At 34.6% G+C, this 11,336-nt stretch overlaps 1 pseudogene; it reads right to left on the reverse strand.

The window, feature by feature from the left end:
- Positions 1-9,845: 9,845 nt before the first annotated feature.
- Positions 9,846-10,582, reverse strand: LOC108517894 (putative elongation factor 1-alpha-like 3; annotated as a pseudogene).
- Between the last annotated feature and the right edge of the window lie 754 nt (positions 10,583-11,336).

The raw sequence follows: 11,336 nt of genomic DNA on the forward strand, positions 1-11,336 counted from the left end.
AAAAAATCTGAACAAGTACTTCATCCGATAAGATACATAGATGGCAAATAAGCACAAGAATAGATGTTCAACATCATTCGTCATAAGGTATCGCAAATGAAAAACTGTACAAATGTATCAAAAGACCCCTATTAAAACATCTAAACAAACAAACAGACAACGTGAAGTGTTGATAAGAACACAAAGTTAAGAAATTCTCATGCACTATTGCTGAATATGCAAAATGTTACAGTTATTTTGGAAAGTAATTTGGGAGTCTTCTTAAAGCATCAAGCATACACTTGCGATATGACTCTGTAATCCCACCCTAGATACCTCTCCAAGTGAAACAAAATACTAAGTTTACTGAGAAACCTATATAAGAATATTTATACCAGCTTTATTTTTAATATACCAAAACTGGAAGCAAAACAAATGTACCTCAACTGATAAATAAAAAGACAAACAAAAAATGGTATTTGCTTACAATAGAATATTACTAAATGACAAAATGTACAAATTATTGACATACACAACATCATAATGCATTTTAAATGTATTTTAAATGCATTATGCCACATGAAATAAGTGATACCCAAATCGTTTATAGCATGTGGCTTTATTTATATGGACTCTGTAAAATTATTGGGGCATGAAACAGTGAATGCTGGGTTAATGAAGAGGCTGGCTACAGTCACAAAGGACATTTAGAGAAATCTCTCCAATGATGGAATTGGTGTATATGTTAGTTTTTGTGGCGATTATCTGACTGTACTCATTTGCCAAAACTCATGAAACTGTAAACTAAAACTGGTGAAATTTATTGGATATAAATTATACCACAATAACACCAATGGAAAAATTCCTACATGATATAGTTACAATTGGTATACGAACAGTCATCTGTTAAAATTTTCATTTCAGATTTACATCCTTCTTGCTGTAACATATTTCGATCTAGATCATTTTCCTTCCTTAGCATTTCCTGTAGAGTAAATCTTCTATGTGTTTCTTTTTGTTTTTCTTCTTGTCTATGAGATAAGGTCTTACTCTGTTAGCCAGGCTGGAGTGCAGTGGTGCAATCATGGTTCACTGCAGCCTCAAACTCCCTGGTTCAGGTGATTCTCCTGCCTCGGCATCTCCAATAGTAGGACCACAAGTGTGCATCACCACACCTGGCTATTTAAAAAAATTATTTATAGAGATTAAGTCTCCCAGTGTTGCCCAGGCTGGTCTTGTGCTCCAGACCTCAAATGACCCTCCTGCCTTGACCTTCCAAAGTGCTGGGATCATAGGTGTGAGCCACCACGTTTTTCAAAAATGTCTCAAATTCACTTTTTTTTTTTTAAAGAAGGTTTTTGCTGGTATAGAATTCTGGATTGATGTTTTCATTGCTTTTTGTTGTTGTTTATTTTAACATAGTCAGGATGTCATTCGATTATTTTCCTGTATCTATGACTTTATTGTGAATGGGTCCAGGCAGGTAACGAGATATCTGAAAGCCAGATTCACTTTATATATAGTCACTTGCTTCTGGTTGACTAAAATATAAGGCAAAATGAAGCTCAGCACAATACTGCAAATTGGAGAACTGCTGAAAGGATATCTTCTTGGCAGAAGGATTTTGGACTTTTTTTTTCACTTTTATTTCCTACAGCAAGTTTTGTATAAAACTGAGCATGGAAATTCTCAGTATGGATGCATAAATTACATATCTGAAGATTGTTTTAATTTTTTAGGTGAATACCATTTACATGCAACATCCACGGTTTCTACTCAGGATTCAAACATCTGACACTTAGTATGACTCTACATTCACACCTTGCGCAGAGGATATAAAACTTTGTAGAAAGGGTATAAATTCTGATAAATGGAAACTATCTCCTAAAAGATAATAAATATAATCAATGTAATGTAACAAATATCTGCTGTATATAACCTAATACATTCTGAAGTGTAACATTAGCCTATTAAATTTGTGGTATTTCAGCTATATAAAATGACTCAAAGGCATATATCCTCATTTTATTGCACATTAATTTTATGTGTGATGGACTTGTGTTGGAAGCGATAGATGGCAGTATTGGTTCATTATTACAGATAATTTATAATTATCTCATTTACCCATTATCCATCTAACCCTATTATCTTTCTATGGTTTTATAGGTAAGTGTGTGAAGATACTTTAAAAAATTAATATAAAGACAGCTTTAATACAAAAAAAACTCAGTAACCTTGATTTGCGTTTTCTCTCTGTAAAAGCATTAACTGAGGAATGGCAAAAGTAGGGAACAAAATGCTGTATTTTTTTCTTTTATGTGTGGGTTAGAATGCTCCCAAAGTCCGTTATAAATTACCACAGTGTGCTCGTATGGGATCATCCATCCTCTTCATCTTTAGTTCTTTAGTTCATTGAGAACATTTGTTCCTAGTAAGCTTTCCAGAGCACTTTCCATAATACCTCCTTAGCCTTTGAAATCACTTTGATTATAACATATTCTTTAATTCTGAAGCTAAATCAAATGCAGTAAGAAATATCTATTTTCCCAAAATAGCTTTCCTGTTCTTCTGGAGAAAACGAAATTAAATTTTAAGTGAACAATGAAAACTGAATATTCTATAGACAAGAAAGAAAAGTATTAATTTTAAATAGTATCAGGAATATGACTAAGGGGCAAGCATAAAAAAATTATTGCCATGATAAGATAACGTTACAATGAATTAGCCATCTATTGCGGAAGAACGAGACCAAAAAAGACAGTGAATATTGGGTCACCTAGTTAATATTCTTTACTAAATGTTTCTAATACTATAAAGGTAACTGCAACGACCTATTAAGCTTACCTTGAGATGATTGTTGGTGATTGTTTGATAGCTGAATAATGCATGTCACTGATGAATCCATTTAGTTCTGTTGTGTGAGTATTAGATTTCAATGAGTGTGTTAGATTTCAAAACAAAATAAGATTTTAAAGTTATACTTTATTTTCTTCTTTATAAAGAGATCAAATATCAATTCAAGTTAATAGCTAGAATAAGAAGGTAACAATTTAACATCATCAAATTGTCATGCAGGCTTTCGGCAATGAGAATACAATGTCATGGAACCACATTAACGTGCTCCTTTCTTCACCTGCCAAATAATATTTCACACTTTTGTCTAGGACCATAAATAGCAACTGACATGGGAGCAAGTTGAACTTGTTTGTAAAATTAACGAAATAATCAAGATACCGTTGTAATTCTTCCTTTCGAATTAACCAAATTTGAAAAGATAACTCAAAATTATTGGTATTAATTTTTTTCTTTGTATTTTGATACCCACTTTTACCTTGTGCTGTTTCAATATCAAACAAATGACAGCAAACCTTCCGTTGATTTAACCAATGCTAATTATTACTCTTTTAAACTTTTAATGTGTCTTCTTATTGTGAAAAAAAGTTCTCTTTAAGATAATTAGGTATAATTTCCAAATAGCAGTTATCGATTTAGAAAATAACTCACTGTAAATAAGTAAATTGCCTGAGGTCAAATAGCAAATCACTGAAAGACACTTCGAATGAAGAATTCTGATCATCTGCTCCTCAATCTTTCAGCTACCTCATGCACCTTCCAATTTGAAAAGTTTTCTTTTACAGATTCAAAGGCTTTTGAAAATATTTTAAATTAATTCTCAAAACCACAGATTGATGGTCTAAAGGGAAATATTCCAGAATATTCTAGGTACAAAGTAACCATACTTAATGAGCATAAGAATTGTATTAATAATTTATTTGCACTCATAAACCTTTTGACATATTATATTTGAAAATGGACCATGACATGTNCAGATTCACTTTATATATAGTCACTTGCTTCTGGTTGACTAAAATATAAGGCAAAATGAAGCTCAGCACAATACTGCAAATTGGAGAACTGCTGAAAGGATATCTTCTTGGCAGAAGGATTTTGGACTTTTTTTTTCACTTTTATTTCCTACAGCAAGTTTTGTATAAAACTGAGCATGGAAATTCTCAGTATGGATGCATAAATTACATATCTGAAGATTGTTTTAATTTTTTAGGTGAATACCATTTACATGCAACATCCACGGTTTCTACTCAGGATTCAAACATCTGACACTTAGTATGACTCTACATTCACACCTTGCGCAGAGGATATAAAACTTTGTAGAAAGGGTATAAATTCTGATAAATGGAAACTATCTCCTAAAAGATAATAAATATAATCAATGTAATGTAACAAATATCTGCTGTATATAACCTAATACATTCTGAAGTGTAACATTAGCCTATTAAATTTGTGGTATTTCAGCTATATAAAATGACTCAAAGGCATATATCCTCATTTTATTGCACATTAATTTTATGTGTGATGGACTTGTGTTGGAAGCGATAGATGGCAGTATTGGTTCATTATTACAGATAATTTATAATTATCTCATTTACCCATTATCCATCTAACCCTATTATCTTTCTATGGTTTTATAGGTAAGTGTGTGAAGATACTTTAAAAAATTAATATAAAGACAGCTTTAATACAAAAAAAACTCAGTAACCTTGATTTGCGTTTTCTCTCTGTAAAAAGCATTAACTGAGGAATGGCAAAAGTAGGGAACAAAATGCTGTATTTTTTTCTTTTATGTGTGGGTTAGAATGCTCCCAAAGTCCGTTATAAATTACCACAGTGTGCTCGTATGGGATCATCCATCCTCTTCATCTTTAGTTCTTTAGTTCATTGAGAACATTTGTTCCTAGTAAGCTTTCCAGAGCACTTTCCATAATACCTCCTTAGCCTTTGAAATCACTTTGATTATAACATATTCTTTAATTCTGAAGCTAAATCAAATGCAGTAAGAAATATCTATTTTCCCAAAATAGCTTTCCTGTTCTTCTGGAGAAAAACGAAATTAAATTTTAAGTGAACAATGAAAAACTGAATATTCTATAGACAAGAAAGAAAAGTATTAATTTTAAATAGTATCAGGAATATGACTAAGGGGCAAGCATAAAAAAATTATTGCCATGATAAGATAACGTTACAATGAATTAGCCATCTATTGCGGAAGAACGAGACCAAAAAAGACAGTGAATATTGGGTCACCTAGTTAATATTCTTTACTAAATGTTTCTAATACTATAAAGGTAACTGCAACGACCTATTAAGCTTACCTTGAGATGATTGTTGGTGATTGTTTGATAGCTGAATAATGCATGTCACTGATGAATCCATTTAGTTCTGTTGTGTGAGTGTTAGATTTCAATGAGTGTGTTAGATTTCAAAACAAAATAAGATTTTAAAGTTATACTTTATTTTCTTCTTTATAAAGAGATCAAATATCAATTCAAGTTAATAGCTAGAATAAGAAGGTAACAATTTAACATCATCAAATTGTCATGCAGGCTTTCGGCAATGAGAATACAATGTCATGGAACCACATTAACGTGCTCCTTTCTTCACCTGCCAAATAATATTTCACACTTTTGTCTAGGACCATAAATAGCAACTGACATGGGAGCAAGTTGAACTTGTTTGTAAAATTAACGAAATAATCAAGATACCGTTGTAATTCTTCCTTTCGAATTAACCAAATTTGAAAAGATAACTCAAAATTATTGGTATTAATTTTTTTCTTTGTATTTTGATACCCACTTTTTACCTTGTGCTGTTTCAATATCAAACAAATGACAGCAAACCTTCCGTTGATTTAACCAATGCTAATTATTACTCTTTTTAAACTTTTTAATGTGTCTTCTTATTGTGAAAAAAAGTTCTCTTTAAGATAATTAGGTATAATTTCCAAATAGCAGTTATCGATTTAGAAAAATAACTCACTGTAAATAAGTAAATTGCCTGAGGTCAAATAGCAAATCACTGAAAGACACTTCGAATGAAGAATTCTGATCATCTGCTCCTCAATCTTTCAGCTACCTCATGCACCTTCCAATTTGAAAAGTTTTCTTTTACAGATTCAAAGGCTTTTGAAAATATTTTAAATTAATTCTCAAAACCACAGATTGATGGTCTAAAGGGAAATATTCCAGAATATTCTAGGTACAAAGTAACCATACTTAATGAGCATAAGAATTGTATTAATAATTTATTTGCACTCATAAACCTTTTGACATATTATATTTGAAAATGGACCATGACATGTTTATGATACAAAAAGGTAGCTAAAATTTTACCTGTAAAATTATAGAAGCTCACACGAAATTGAACCTTAAAATATATTGAACTCTTAATTATTTCATGAAAGCAGGAAGAGACTTCCTTAAAGCAGTTATTTCACAATTAGAACTCAGGCAACAAAAGCACAAACAACAATTAAAAAATGATAATTTAGACTTTATCAAATTTGAAAACTGTTGTTCATTTAAGGAAACAATCAAGAAAGTACAAAGAAAAGCTGTATTATGGAAAAAACTTTAGAAAAACTTAGATCTGATAAGGTATTCAGCATATATATAGAACTCATAACAACTCAAAAAAAGTCCATTAAAAAAAAAAAAGGCGGGCCGGGCGCGGTGGTTCACGCTTGTAATCCCAGCACTTTGGGAGGCTGAGACGGGCGGATCACGAGGTCAGGAGATCGAGACCATCCTGGCCAACACGATGACACCCCGTCTCTACTAAAAATACAAAAAATTAGCCGGGCATGGTGGCGGCGCCTGTAGTCCCAGCTACTCGGGAGGCTGAGGCAGGAGAATGGCGGGAACCCAGGAGACGGAGCTTGCAGTGAGCCGAGATCGTGCCACTGCACTCCAGCCTGGGCCACAGAGCCAGACTCCGTGTCAAAAAAAAAAAAAAAAAAAAAAAAAAGGCAAAGAATTTGAAAAAATGTCTCTCCAAAGAAGCTGTACAAATGACCAACAAGCACATAAAAAGATGTTCAGCATCATTAGACATTAGGGAAATGTAAATCAGAACTAAAATAAAGTGTCACTTCAACCCAGAGATAGCTATCAAAAACAAAAAACAAAACACAAACAAACAAAACAACGAGACAAACAAAAAAAAAAAAAACCCAGAATAATAGCCTGGGAAGGATATGGAACAGCTGGACATCTTATGCATTGCTGATGGGAATGTAAAATGGTGCCACCCTTATCCGATAAAGTTGGTCCTCAAAAATTTAAACACAGCTGGGCTGGGAGCGGTGGCTTACACCTCTAATTACAACACTTTGGGAGTCCCGGGCAGAAGGATCACTTGAGCCCAGGAGTTGGAGACCAGCCTGGGCAACAAAGCAAGAGCCTTGTCTCTACAAAACATAATTAAAAACAAAAATTAGTTGGCCATGGTGGCACATCCCTTTAGTCCCAGCTATTTGGAAGGCTGAAATGGGAGGATCACTTGAGCCCAGAAGTCTGAGGGTGCAGTGAGCTATGATTACACTGTGGAGCTTGCTCCGACCTGGGCAACAGATCAAGACCCCCTCTCTAAAATCAAACAAAATGAAACAAAACGTTGAACACTGAATTACTAAATAACCCTCAAATTCCAAGCCTTCATATATATCCCCACAAAATTAAAATCAGGTATTCAAACAAATACATTTACAGATATGTTTACAACAGCACAAAATGCAGATTGGTGGTTTAAAGGAGCTGGAGAAGGCATGGAAGCAACTATTTAATGAATATGAAGGTGTATTTTGTAATGATGAAGATTTTTTGAAACCAGATAGAAGAGGTAGTTTTACAACAGGGCAAATGCCATTTAATCGTTTAATTTGATTGGTACTAAATGCCATTTAACTGTTCACTTGACATGGGTAATTTTTATATTGTCAGTTTCACCTAAATAAAAAATTGCCAAGAAAATATGCATCTTAGAATGTTTTTAGCCAGACTGTACCTTTAGCTAAATCTTTCCATGTAGATAGACTAGATTCCAAAGGTAAAAACTGGCAAGGATGATGAAGACATATTTCAAGGTTACTCTCATTTGGTTTATAGCCTCATTAGCCAAAAAGCAGTGCAAAGGAGGACATCCAACTTAAAACACAATATGCAACTTTATCTGGATTTCTGTTGCCATTCTTATACAAACCTGCCCACATTTGAATAGAATTAGTTCAGACAGTGAAGAATACTCAATCAGAGAAGGAGCTCCTGCCTTAAGTTACATTAGACTTGTAGAAGACCATGTCCGCAATCAACAGCCCATGTCCTACCAGGTAAGAAGGTTCTTCATATATCATAGTTGTATAATTCTTCACCTTATTTATATTTTTTTTTTACTAGGACTTTGGTCCAATAGCAGTGGTAACTATAGAACTGTAAAAGTAGTAACCTAAATTATATTTCTATAAATTGTATCCACAATGTTTATTTGGCCATGTTGTTGCTTGGAAGACAAACAAAATAATGTATAGATGGCATATCAACTATAAAAAATAATAAAATCAACCATGGCTATCAGCGAACATTGGTACAACGTATGAGCGTAGCTCTACGTTGTGCAATCACACGCGTAGGTTGGTGTCAGCATGACCATGATCAAGCCATAGAACTCTTCCATTATCATAAACATCCCCTCGTGCTATTCCTTTTCAGTCCCGTTCACCATCTTCTCATAGTCCTTAACTCTACCTTTCAGCAACCACTCATTTGTTTTTTCTCTTCTATAATTCGGCCACTTTTTATTGTTATGTAAAAAGTTTCACATACTATGTGACCTTTTTAAGATTAGCTGTTTTCAGTCAGCCTGATGGCCTCAAGATTCATTAAAGCTGCCGATTGCATCAGCAATCTGTTACTATTTATTGCTAAATCATACTCTATTATCTGGATGTACCAAGTTTATTTAACCACTTGTCCATAAGGGAGCACTTTGGTTGTTTCCAGTTTGGGACTGTTATAAATAAAGGTGCTATAAATATTTGTGTAGAGATATTTGCATAGACACACATTTCCAGCTCCCTGGCTTAAATGGCTAGGAGTGCAATTGCTGGATCATATGATAAGCACATGTTTAGGTTTTTTTTTTTTACAAAATTTCCAAACCACTTTTTAAGCTACTTCTAAAAGTGGCTGTTCCATTTTACATTTCTACCAACAGTGTAGGAGAGATTCAGTTTCTCTGTATCCTCACCAACTTTTGGTACTGTCACTTCAAATTTTTAAAATGTTTGCTGTTCAAATAGTTGTGTAGTAATATCACTTTGTAGTCTTAATTTGCATATCCCTAATGGCTAGTGATGCTGGATATCTTTTGGTGTGTTTATTTATCATCAGAATGTGGTTTTCAGTGAATTGTCTCTATGTATCTTTTGACATTATATAATTGGATTTTTTATTGCTGCATTTTGAGAGTTCTTTATGTATTTCAGATATAAGTCCTTTTTTCAGATATGTGCTTTTATAATACTTTCTCTCTGTCTGTAGCTTGTCTTTTCATTCTGTTTACAAAATAATGCACACACAAAATAATTTTAATTTTGATGAAGTCAATTTATCTCTTTTATTAACTGATCTTGTTCCTGGTGTTATATATAAAACTTTTATAAACCATAGGTTATAAAGGATTTTCCCTATGTTATATCCTAAAAGTCTAATAGTAAATTTTTTCTCATTAAACTTTTTTAATGGGTCTCAAAATTCTGTGACAAATTTTTGGTCATGTTGTTTCCATTAAAAAGTACTGATTTTAAAAACTAAAAACTTAAAACTGCCACACCCCAAAAAGAAAACCAAAGTGGTCCACAAAACATTCTCCTTTCCTTCTGAAAGTTTTGCGATGCATTGTTATCATTAACCAGTCTTTTACTACTAAACTTAAATGGCCAGTTGAAACAAACAGTTCTCAGGCCGTTCTTCCACCACCGATTAAGATTAGGGTGGCAGTATTAGGCATAATATTCATCTATCCTTCTGAGCTTTCTGTGCAGACTTGGTGACCTTGCCAGCTCCAGCAGCCTTCTTGTCCAATGCTTTGATGACACCCACGGCAACTGTCTGTCTCATATCACGAACAACAAAGTGACCCAGAGGTGAATAGTCTGAGAAGCTCTCAACACACATGCGCTCGCCAGGAAGCATATCAACGATGGCAGCATCACCAGATTTCAAGAATTTAGGGCTATCTTCCAGCTTTTTACCAGAACAGATATTAATCTTTTCCTTCAGCTCAGCAAACTTGCATGCAATGTGAGCCATGTGGCAATCCAGTACAGGGGCATAGCCAGCATTGATTTGACCTGGATGGTTCAGGATAATCACCAGAGCAGTGAAGCCAGCTGCTTCCATTGGTGGGTTGTTTTTGCTGTCACCAGCAACGTTGCCACATGAGCATCCTTGACAGACACGTTCTTGACATTGAGGCCCACATTGTCCCTAGGAAGCACTTCACTCAAAGCTTCATGGTGCATTTCAACAGATTTTACTTCAGTTGTAACACTGACCGGAGCAAAGGTGACCACCATACCAGGTTTGAGAACACCAGTCTCCACTTGGCCAACAGAAAAGTACCAATATCACCCCTTGGGCTTGTCAGTTGGACAAGTCTGTGGTAGGATGCAGTCTAGAGCCTCAAGCAACGTGGTTCCACTGGCATTGCCATCCTTACTGGTGACTTTCCATCCCTTCAACCAAGGCATATTTAATATTTAAGTCTATGGTTGATTTTTATTTAATATTAATGTAGGATGTGTGGTTTTTTTTTTATTTCCCTTATGAATAGCCAATGACTTCAGCATCATTTGTTAAAAGTACCATCCTTACCCCAGGAATTGCTTTGTACATTTGTGAAAACTCAGTTGGCTATCCTTGTTTGGAAGTTATTTCTGGGTTTTGTTTTGTTTTTCTGTTTTGTTTATCTTTGTTGTATCTCTATTTTTCAAAACCATAATGTCATGAATACAGTAGCTATATAGTTAAGTTTTCTTATTGACTAGAGTGAGTCTACCCATTTTATTATCTAAAGTATTGCTTTAGCTACTTTTATTTCCTCCTTTTTTTTTTTTTAAACGGAGTCTCACTCAGTCGCCCAGGCTGGAGTGCAGTGGTGGGATCTCAGCTCACTGTAAGCTCCGCCTCCCGGGTTCCCGCCATTCTCCTGCCTCAGTCTCCCGAGTAGCTGGGACTACAGGCGCCCGCCACCACGCCCGGCTAGTTTTTTGTATTTTTTGGTAGAGACGGGTTTTCACCGTGTTAGCCAGGATGGTCTCGATCTCCTGACCTCGTGATCCACCCGTCCTGGCCTCCCAAAGTGCTGGGATTACAGGCTTGAGCCACCGCGCTCGGCCTATTTCCTCTTATTTCTGTATAACTTTTACAATACAACTTTTAGAATACGCTTGTCTAGAAAAGTCTTATGGGGATTTTCAGAGGAATTGCAATGAACATTTCTCT

The sequence above is a fragment of the Rhinopithecus bieti genome, unplaced genomic scaffold, assembly GCF_001698545.2.
Source record: "Rhinopithecus bieti isolate Rb0 unplaced genomic scaffold, ASM169854v2 scaffold_1295, whole genome shotgun sequence".
NCBI lineage: Eukaryota > Metazoa > Chordata > Mammalia > Primates > Cercopithecidae > Rhinopithecus > Rhinopithecus bieti.